This window comes from Eptatretus burgeri, chromosome 5 (assembly GCF_056783735.1).
Source record: "Eptatretus burgeri isolate ZD-2024b chromosome 5, Ebu_testis_v1, whole genome shotgun sequence".
NCBI classification, from domain to species: Eukaryota; Metazoa; Chordata; class Myxini; order Myxiniformes; family Myxinidae; genus Eptatretus; species Eptatretus burgeri.
The window spans coordinates 103,378,990-103,389,303 of NC_140965.1; the positions used below are offsets into that span (position 1 = coordinate 103,378,990).

The 10,314-nt window shown below is 42.7% G+C and overlaps 1 pseudogene; it reads right to left on the reverse strand.

Moving 5' to 3' along the window:
- Positions 1 to 10,113, reverse strand: part of LOC147027095 (uncharacterized) — a 31,264-nt pseudogene extending 21,151 nt beyond the window's left edge.
- Between the last annotated feature and the right edge of the window lie 201 nt (positions 10,114 to 10,314).

The following is a 10,314-nucleotide window of genomic DNA, read 5'->3' on the forward strand; positions in this document are numbered from 1 at the left end:
CCGTGCGACATCAAATCAAAGACCATACGGCAACCCCACATTTTCGGTCTCCACAATTGCTAAATACCCCGTGCGGCTCCCCGAAAAAGAAAAACATATGTGACTGCTACATTGTGTGACCGTGGAAATACTGCTGGTGGCCGTAGATTTTGGAGATCCCACGGCCGCCGTGGCAAATGTGACTTCGGCCTAAGCCCTCTCCTTGGCTATTGGGCACAATCTTGGATGGGTCGCCACTCTGACACACACAGTATACCAGCATGCTGGCACTCATTTTGCTGACCTCGGAAGGATGACAGGCCGAGTTAACCCCACCTGGTATTAATTTAACAACTCAGAAGGATTTGAACTCAGAACCCTTGGGTCCAAAACAGCTGCCCTGACCATTAAGCCAACACCAGGCATAGGGGTGGAGGTGGGGTCAGCAAAGAGAATGATATGTGACACTTAATGACCAAACACGAAAAGAGAAAATAAAATGTCAGAACAGATGTATACACAACGATACAACAGAGTTTGTAAAGTATTCTGCTGGCACATCTGCAAAAACTTTGGCATTCAATTTCCAGAAAATTTGTGGGAAAATGAACCAAAAGCAACCACTGAAAACATTGAAGTACCACTCACATATGACGTAATGATCCCATCGTGCGTGAACATGGAAAACAAAGCATTGCGAGCAGATATCATACTTCGGTCCTAAGTATGATATCTGGTCGCATTAGGTACAAAAAAGAGAAGAAGGCATTACTTATTGAGGTATTAATCCCAGTGATTTTGGACTAACGATGCAGAAATCAAGAAAATGACCTCAAGAATGAAGCAAAAAGATTGAAATGTGGTTTTGGAGACAAATGTTAAATATTCCATAAACAAGAAGGAGAAACAAATCGGTGCCTGAAGGAATTAGACATCCATGTACATGTGAAGTGCTGATGCTGAAAACAAACTCATACTTTGGACACATCATGAGTGCAGAAAACGAAGGTGTGGAGAAATCAACCATGCTGGGTATGAGTGAGAGAAGAAGAGAAGAGGCGGACCTTGTCGATGTTGGATGGATGCAGTAAAGGGTGCAAACCAAGCTCTCTTGTCCAGAGCTTTGGGAAGCAGTGCAGGACATTGATGTTTGGACAAATCTTACCATGAATGTCACCAGAAGTCTGCCATGATTTGACGAAACTGGATAACAAGATAAGTTTTGAAGTAACAGCACGATCACAACATTTTTAACAGTATACTTGTCGAGGCTGGCAGGATGCCCGAGAGGTATGCACACTCACTTCGAAGCTGTCTCACCTGGGACTGAATCCCGACTCAGCTAATAAACTGTCATCCTGGTGTTTCACAGGAAGGGTGATTCATCAATGTGTGGGCCGTCCGTCAGATGGACATTAAACTGGGCTGCCATCTGCTAGCATTAGTTGGTGGATGTTGAAGATTCCATGGTGTCCTTCGTGAAGCGGAGACGAGTTATCGCTGGCATCATGGAGAAATTACAAATTCTTTCTCGAACCAACAAGGGGTGTTGCATCAGCTGCACAGCCACACCCACGGTAAATGATGCTACTCACAACAACGTGCTGCATATGAAAGAAGAAGTATACCTGTCCTATAATAGATGCATTTTAGCACATCTAAATCTGTCTGCACATCCCGAAAGGATCATAAATTTTGTCTTGATAGTAAATCCATGTGAACTCTCCACTAAAAATCTTACACTGACGCAAAAACAGTCATTTACTACGAATTAGTGAATTCGAAATGAGGCTTTATTGTTATATGAACCAATTTTTTTTTAACATGATCTATGCTCATGGAAGAGCTAGGACACAGAACAGGACAGGACACAGCATAATAAAGGGAACAGCAGAAGAAAGGGGAAACGCCAACAGCAGGGTGGAGAGAGAAAGTACACAGAGACGGACAAACAAGGGATGCAGGTTACGATGAGGGGTAGAAGAGAACGCAAGTTGTGGACAAAACAGATGCGTAGTAAAATTTGGGGAGGGGTGAGAGTGGCTTTGCCGGTGTTGAAAAGATCATGCCTTTGGTGGGAGATGACCTGAGAAAGTGGTGAACGGCTGTCTTGAAGACCCGGAGGGAAGAATGAGATCAAAGAGTGTGTGTAAGGCGGTTCCACAGGTGAGAAAAGATAGGAATAATTGAGTGGAGGTGAGCAGTGGTTCTGGATTTCAGCAGTTTCACGAGGAGGGGGGGTTGCTGGTGGACCGCGTGCATCCTGCAAATACTTGAACGAAACGAAAATCTGCCAGAAGAGTGGAATTTTGCACAGGACAATGCAATGCATGTTCCCCTACTGTCTGAGCTTTGCAACTCCGTTTTCCAGATTCTTCATTTTCTAAAGCCTTGGCAAGTCAGTGGACCTCTGTCCTTGCACAGGTCGAAAAATTTTGTGTTATGTGGGAGGCAGGTGGCCAAGCAATGACAAATTGCAGGCCAATTTTGCAAAAGCTCAACCGCCGACCCTTTTTCCTTTTACCGGCAGGTGCTCCCATTGCGTTGCCTTTCTGGCAACACTCCTTGATTGTTTTGCGTCAGGAATGACCCCATCGACTTGTGCCAAATAGAAAGATGAGTATTAGCCATCATATTCTTGATTCTTAACCGAGGCTGGAATTTCACAGCGAATCGTTTATTTTCAACAAGAAAAGTCAAGGTCATGTAGATCAGGCTGGAAAAGATAATTCTCCGACAACGCTTACTCTGCCTCCCAATTCAACATTACAGTCCATCTCATAACATCGCATGTCAAAGTAGTCAATTACATTGGACTGCCCAAGGAAGGAGGCACACTGTCTCTCACTCTCTCCTACTGAGAATACAGAAATATCCTGGAGTGGGAAAATGCGAGGAATATGAAGCGAGGGAATGCCAGAAACGTGTATAGTAGCTCTATGCAACTATATTTGGTGTTTGTTGTCGATTTTCCAACGTTTTCAGTGCACACTTCGTCTGATGGTGTGTACCATATTACATGCAGATCTTTGGGACTGCGAAAGCTGTTTCATGGAAAGGGTTATGCTGGGTGGTTTGCCATTGCCTTCCCTGCAGCTTGAGCAGGAATTTGTAATTTCTTCATGGTGCCAGTGAATCCTTGCTTACTCATCATGAAAGACACTATGGGATCTTTAAAGTCTACCACATAATGTTGGCAGACTCGACGCCAAGTTTAACGTCCATCCAATGGACGACACACCCTTTGATGCCTCCCCCACCCTGCCTGTGAAACGCCAAGATGACTGTTTATAACCGGGTCGAGATTCGAACCCAGGCGAGGCGGTTTAGAGACGAGTATGCATACCTGTAGGCGATCCTACGAGCTCACACTTTCTCTATTCCATATAAATTTCATTTTGATGTCAGCCACTTTGAAGGTTGGTGCGAGCCGCGATGAAGCTGCGTCTTCAGCATGGACAGAATTGTGCCACTGCTATGTGGTTGGGACTCGACCTCCCGCTGAATGCCTGTGGGTTCGTGAAGCTCTAAGAAAGGCAAAACAATAAAGATTGATGAACGCCAAAACTACTGGGTTGTTCTGTGGAAAGACTAAATGTTTCCTAAACATAGGAGGCTCATTACTTTTGACGCCTTTCAAAATGTGCAACATAGCACAAAGCTTGAATTTGAAATGTTCTTTGTTCTTTAATCAATCAATTCCTCTCTGACGCAAGTTTATTCACAAAAAGAACCATGCATTATTGAGGTGGATGATAGAAATGTCTTACCAGTGGAAACAAAGTTGTGAATTGTTCAAGTTTGCCTTTAACGGATAAAAGAATATTTCCTAAGGCTAGTTTTCTTTCTGCATAAAATAAGTATAAAACTGGGGAAAAATATTATTATTTAAAAAAATTATTTGGACTTCCAGTTGAGGTTTTTTGCATGTGGGATGAAAATCTGAGCTCCTCGTTTATGCCTCAGGTGGTTGTTTTCCGAAGCGTATTTGTCATGTTTTTAAAGTTGTGGCTTCGTCTCGGACTCCAGGTGTTTCTGTTGTATCTCGTGCAGTATTTCATGTTAATTTGTTTGCTGTTTTGTGCTATTTATTTCGTTCATTTCATATTGTTCAAGGCCGATACGGCCTTCCCTCGGATATAAAGTGTGTCTTGCTGTCTTGCTTTTATTCTGGGTATATTGCCGGGTATCTTGCTTCGATTTCCTCGCCTTGCTTCAAAAAATAAAAACAAACAAAAAAAAAACTTTATATTTTCACTCCATTTCGTTTCTCATTTCTACTTAAATTTCCTTCTGCTTCTGCTTCTACTCACCCCTCCCTTCTTTTGTCCAAACTGAATCGACATTAAATGTAAACGCTTCTTCCTTAAAAAAAAAACAACCGCATTTTAAAAATGAATTTCAACCCTTGTATCTCCTTCATAAATACTAAACATTATTCTTCTCCACCATGATATGTCTTCTTCTTTCTCTTCACTAGGATAATTTTTCTGAGCAGTTTATGTGCTCATTGCCTGGTTCACCAACCTCCCCCACACCCAAACAACCCACCCCACCCCCTCTCATAGATGCCGAGTTTCTCCATGCATTCAACAAGTTGTTCCATCTCCCATCCCATTATATTTATCTCCATTTGTCAAAGTTGGGAATTTGGAATCAGAAAAATCATCCACCCCCACCCCACACCCTACACACAATACTTCGCCCACACGCCACACACTCCAAGCTTCCACTGCACCCCACAGACTCAAACATTTCCCCTCACACACTCCCCCCAGCCTTACCTTACCCCTGCAGGTTTCCTACCACCCCCCCCCCCAACCAATCCAGCATCTTCCCAAACACCTCATCCCTCCCTATCTCTAACTGTGTGGACCTCCAACATCTGAGAGTTCCACTCTAACCTGACATCTCTTAATACAGGTAATTGCCGATAAACCAGACAGCATTTGTTTAACAGAATACTTCTTCCCACAGGACGTTCCTGGCTCATTAGTGTCTCTCCTCGGTTATTATGTCCTCCAATACGATAGGCTTGAACCATGCCCCGGCAGCAGAGTCAGACTTTGCATCAATAACTCAATTTCTCACTGTCCTTGTACTGATCTTATACCTCCCAACCCCCAGGAGCACCTCTGGCTGTGACTTCTCCCACACTCCCACCTCTTGTACGTCTGCCCTCCTAACAGTGTTGACTCCATCCTCTGTCTCTCCCTGTCTCTCTCTCTCTCTCTCTCTCTCTCTCTCTCTCTCTCTCTCTCTCTCTCTCTCTCTCTCTCTCTCTCTCTCTCTCTCTCTCTCAACATGGACAAACTTTTAACCATTCATCCACACTCTCTCTTCCCCATATGCGGTGACATCAATTGCCATCGTTCCAGTTGGCTGCGTGTGGGTACCTCTCTCATCAGCCATGCCACTTTAACAAATGACTTCTGTGACTCCGTGGGACTGGCTCAATCTGTAAACTTTCCAACCCAGATTTCCCCGAATGGCAAATCCTCCCTTCGAGACTTGGTGATGATTAACTTCCCCGCTCATGTCTCCTGCTCTTCCTCCACTATAATTGCTTATTCTGATCATGTGCTTGTGAAAGACAACATCCTGCTGGCTATTCTCAGGGAGGTGCCTCAACGTGGGGGGAGGGGAGGAGAGGGTAAAGGTGGCATTTCACTCAAGCAGATTGGCAGGGACCGCAAGCAGCCATCGCTCTTCAGGACTGGTTTCCCATATCTCCTGCTCCTGATGTTAACTTGGCTTGGGAATTCTTCCACAGAAACCTGCTATTTATTATGCACAGATCCATCCCATCTCATCTTCAATTATCCCCCCTTCCTCATACCCATGGTACACTGAATCTTGTGGTGAGGCAGTTGTTCTGAAACAACTTGCCTTCCCTTCATGGAAGGCAAATCCGAACAAAGGCAATCTCAGTGCTTTCTAAAAAGTCCGCAGCAAGTGTGTTTCCAATCTTAAGAGAGCCAGAAAACCCAGTCTCTTCAACCTCAAGAAATAACTTTCAAACTTGTCTCTCTCTTTGAAAACCTGGTGGCACCTAGTTAAGTCTGTCTCTGGAGTATGCTCCCCTTCCATCCCTTTCCTCTCTTCAAATGCCACCACAGCCTACTCCACTAGCGAGAGGGCTGAATGCCTCAATTCTGTGTTTGCCTCCAAATCTTGTGTCCCCAACCACTCACTCTCAGTACCCACCCTTCCCGTCATACCCAACTGCTCCTGGACGCGGTGTTGTTTGCACGTGAGAAGATGGAGAAGGTTCTTTCAAGCCTCAACTCTGACTCTGCAACTCGACCAGATGGCATCAGCTCAGGTGTTCTAAAAAGATGCCCTGCTGGTCTTGCACATCCTTTCTCTGCCCTTTTCACCCTGTCATTAGCATTTGCGCTTGGTCATCTTCCAACTTCTTGGAAATCAGCCAACATCACTGCATCACGTAAAAGGTGCAAAAAAAATCCATCATCGCAGTTGATATAAAATCCTTCCTTTTCTCCAACAACTTCATCTCAGGTCACCAATTTGATTTCAGACCAGGTCACTCCACCTTGGACATGGTGCTTCGACTCACCCAACAATGGATGGAGGCCCTCAATGTCAGACATGAGACCAGGGCCGTCTCTCTGGACATACTGTATCTCGTGCTTTTGATACACTGGCATCCCGCCTTATTCTCCCAACTCTCTGGCTATGGCATCTAAGGCCAACTCCCCACACATAGCTTACCATCTTCCTCTACTCTCGAAGCCAACATGTGTCTCTCAATAGAATCCTTTCATCTCCTCTCCCTATCAAGCCTGGAGTGCCCTCAGGCATTGCTCTGGGCCCAGTCTTATTTTTTAATATTTTTATTTGTGTCAATCACTCCACACAAGGCATAAGGCCACTCTAGTAAAAGGAAAGTTAGATAAAGGCAAGGTTAAAGCAAAACAAAATAAAAGAAAGAGAAGAATAACAAGAAAACATCAAAGACACAGGAAGTAGCAGAAGTCAGGTGAAATGTGATGTAACCTCAAAAATATAAGATGTAGGAATTGACATTCCTCTTGAAGCTGGGTAGATCATAGGATAATGGGAAGCATATTCCAGATTGTGAATTCCAAACCGAGTCAGCACAAATGATAAAACTATCTGCATAGCGTTTCTTTCTGCACTTTGGATCAGCTATCATGAATGGACGTGCAGAGATGGCAAACCGAGTCTTGTGTCCAAACTCGGACAGGAGGAGCCAAATTGGAAAGTCCAGCAGAACATTTGCCATGGAAATTGCCGGTGAGAGAGCTGTTGAAGAGTTGAACCCACCTCCATACCAACCAGGTTCACTATGCGTTTCTGGAGCCTAATGAGTAACGATAAGTGGCAGGCTGGTGCTCCAGCTCAAAGGTGGCAACAATACTTCAGGAGAGGATGTATAGTTAGTTGTCTTATACAGGTACAAAACAGCATCAGAAGGTAAATACCTCTGCACTCGATCAAGACAACCAACTAGCTTGGAAGCTCTCTTAGCAATACTAGAAATGTACTTATTCCAATGGAGGTAGGAAGAGATGTCCAGACCACGAAGCTGAAGCTCAGATGATTCTGTTAAGCTTGAAGACCCTATATGCACAGAAGCAAAAGTCCTGTTTCTACAGCAAGATACGGACAACAATTTAGTTTTCTTTGCATTGAAGGTTACCAGCAAGTCATGTCCCCACTTCAACACATTCTTTAAATCATTGTCTAGTGAAACTCCAACCTCATTACGAGTAGTGTTGAGTGAAACAGAAGATGTACAGTAAAGTGAGGAGTCATCAGCATGCGTGGCTAGCTGAGACAGAACATTATCAGGAAGATCATTGATATAAACAAGCATCAGAGTGGGACCATAGTGCACTATAATATGTAACAACCAGAGAGTTGGTGTCAAAGCCACCCAATTCTCGCCTGTTTATACATTTATCGTTTTTAAAAGACTAGTCTAATAATATTTTTTATAAAGCATTGCAGTGAAGTCTGATCCAAATAATTTTAAAGCAATATATATATATATATATATATATATATATATATATATATATATATATATATATATATATTTGTATATTGTAATCAGTAAAAAACATGGTGTGGTAGATAAAAACATTAGAAAGGAAATAACTTGCACCAAAAACTTTAACATTTTCACGCTCACACTGACGCTCACGCCGGGGGTATAGCTATAGCTCTCTGTTCTTCAAACAGGCGAGCTAAAAATGACTTTTGTAGGATTTTTTGTGCCAAAATTGATTTTTTTTTTTGCAGTTTTGTCAACTATAGGGGATAAATTAACAGAAAAATTCGGGGTTGAATTTTTTCGTGAACTTTTAGGGTATTTTGGGGGGCCCTTTAGAGGGGTGACCCCCCCAAATATTGCTCTGCCTATATCTTCGCTCCTAGATATGCTAGCTTCATAATCTTGGTGTCATAGGGTTTATGGGGGCTCTGAGTTCAATTATGATGGTTATGAGGTGATCTGAGGTGAAGATCATAGGTCCAAGGTCACCACAGGGTCATAAATGGCCTCAAAAGTTCAATCGGCCAAAATAATTGAACTGTATTGGGTAATACCACTTTATATGGGTTTTGTGGGTGAGGAATTCAATGATTACATTCTTTTTTTTTTGAAGGTCATGATCAGGTTAAAAAGGTCATGGTCAAGGTCATTTGGGTAGGTAAAAATATGCTGAAAACAAAATATGGCACATCTCGTGATATAATGTGCAAGTATAAAACCTTAATTTTGGCAAAAAAATCCAGAGCAATTGCATACTATAATGCATTACATTATTGATCTCATGACCAAAACTATAAACCTGTAAATTTATAAAACCAGAAACCTGTACATTATACATCTTCATCCTCAATATCGTCATGCCTGACATTTTGACATTCGTGGTCATGACAATCTGCACAATCAGCTGGCATACAACATCAACATTCTTCTTCACCTCTGCTTCACGCTGTCCTGAGATTATTCTAGCTTCAGAGCCATACATGATATGCGTTATTATGAACTCTAGCATAGGGGGGGGGGGGTTTAAAGTCATTGAAGTCACCTGTGAATTTCCAATTTCTTGCACTGAGAACCTCTTTCCTCAGGGCACAAGATAGATCTATTAGAATCCATGCATCTGTGTCTGCAGTTGCAAACTCAACAGCTTGGCCCACTGACTTCTTCCTCATAACTCTGTGACTCTGCCTACGATTTTAAGGCTCAACAAATTCAACATCTGGCACATGCTGTTCAATCAACTCCTTCAAGTACTTCTTGTGATTGTCACTTCTCTGCTCATGAATTTTCTTCTCCTTCAACAGATCAAGATAAAAGTCATTTAACTCAGTCATGCTAAAGACACAGCCATCTACACTGAGGGAATCTCTCACATACACAGCAAATTCAGCATCACACACATTTCTCACATGTCTATATGCATCGCTATCTCCAAGTTCCTTGCAACGTCTGTCTGCAAACCTAAGACAGTCTCGATGATAGTATTTCTCTATTGCTGCTGCATCTCCAGGATCTGACAGTTCAGCTCGACTCAATCTGACTAAGTCATCATCAGTAGCCCCTTTGATTTCTATAAACCTTTGACCCATAGGATCTGATACTACTCTCTGTAGCCCTTGTAATGTTTTTGGACAAAAATAACATGTATAGAATATACATTTATTTTCCTTCGGAAGCACTTTAGCACCTTTCTGCCTTATAAGATGCCTTGCTGCCTCAGATTTATCTGTCTTTGATGGCCTTCCACGTTTTGGAATCACTGGCAATACATCAGAGATAGAGGATGCATCAGAAAGAGTTGGTGTTTGGGGAAGAGCACGTTTTCTACACATCTCTAAGTTGACCTTGTTTGCAAGAGGTTTGCGACACTCGCTGTGATAACAGACATTATGTAAATCTGACTCAGACAGGCTAATGAAATGATCTGCCAGTGATTTGAGGTTCACATCACCTAGATTAGCCCGCTCCACCACCTTTTCTTTTAGATCTTTCACAAGTGATATATCATGTTTATCAACAAGTTTCGTCTTGACAGAGTCTCCCTCCTTGCAAATGATGCAAGTCCTCACTTCTGCAGCTTTTTGTTGAGACATTTTTTCAGGTAGGTTAAAGTGTTCAGGGCTTGACTGCATGGGCACGTTCACAGTGATACAGGGAAACACCTGGAAATAAAGAAGAAAATAATGGGCAAGATATACAGACCACTAGGTTCATATTGAGTTATTCTGCCAACACAGATTTGATAATTTTTAACTAAGAATGCCTTTTGCGTTTAAAAAAAATATTTGATATCA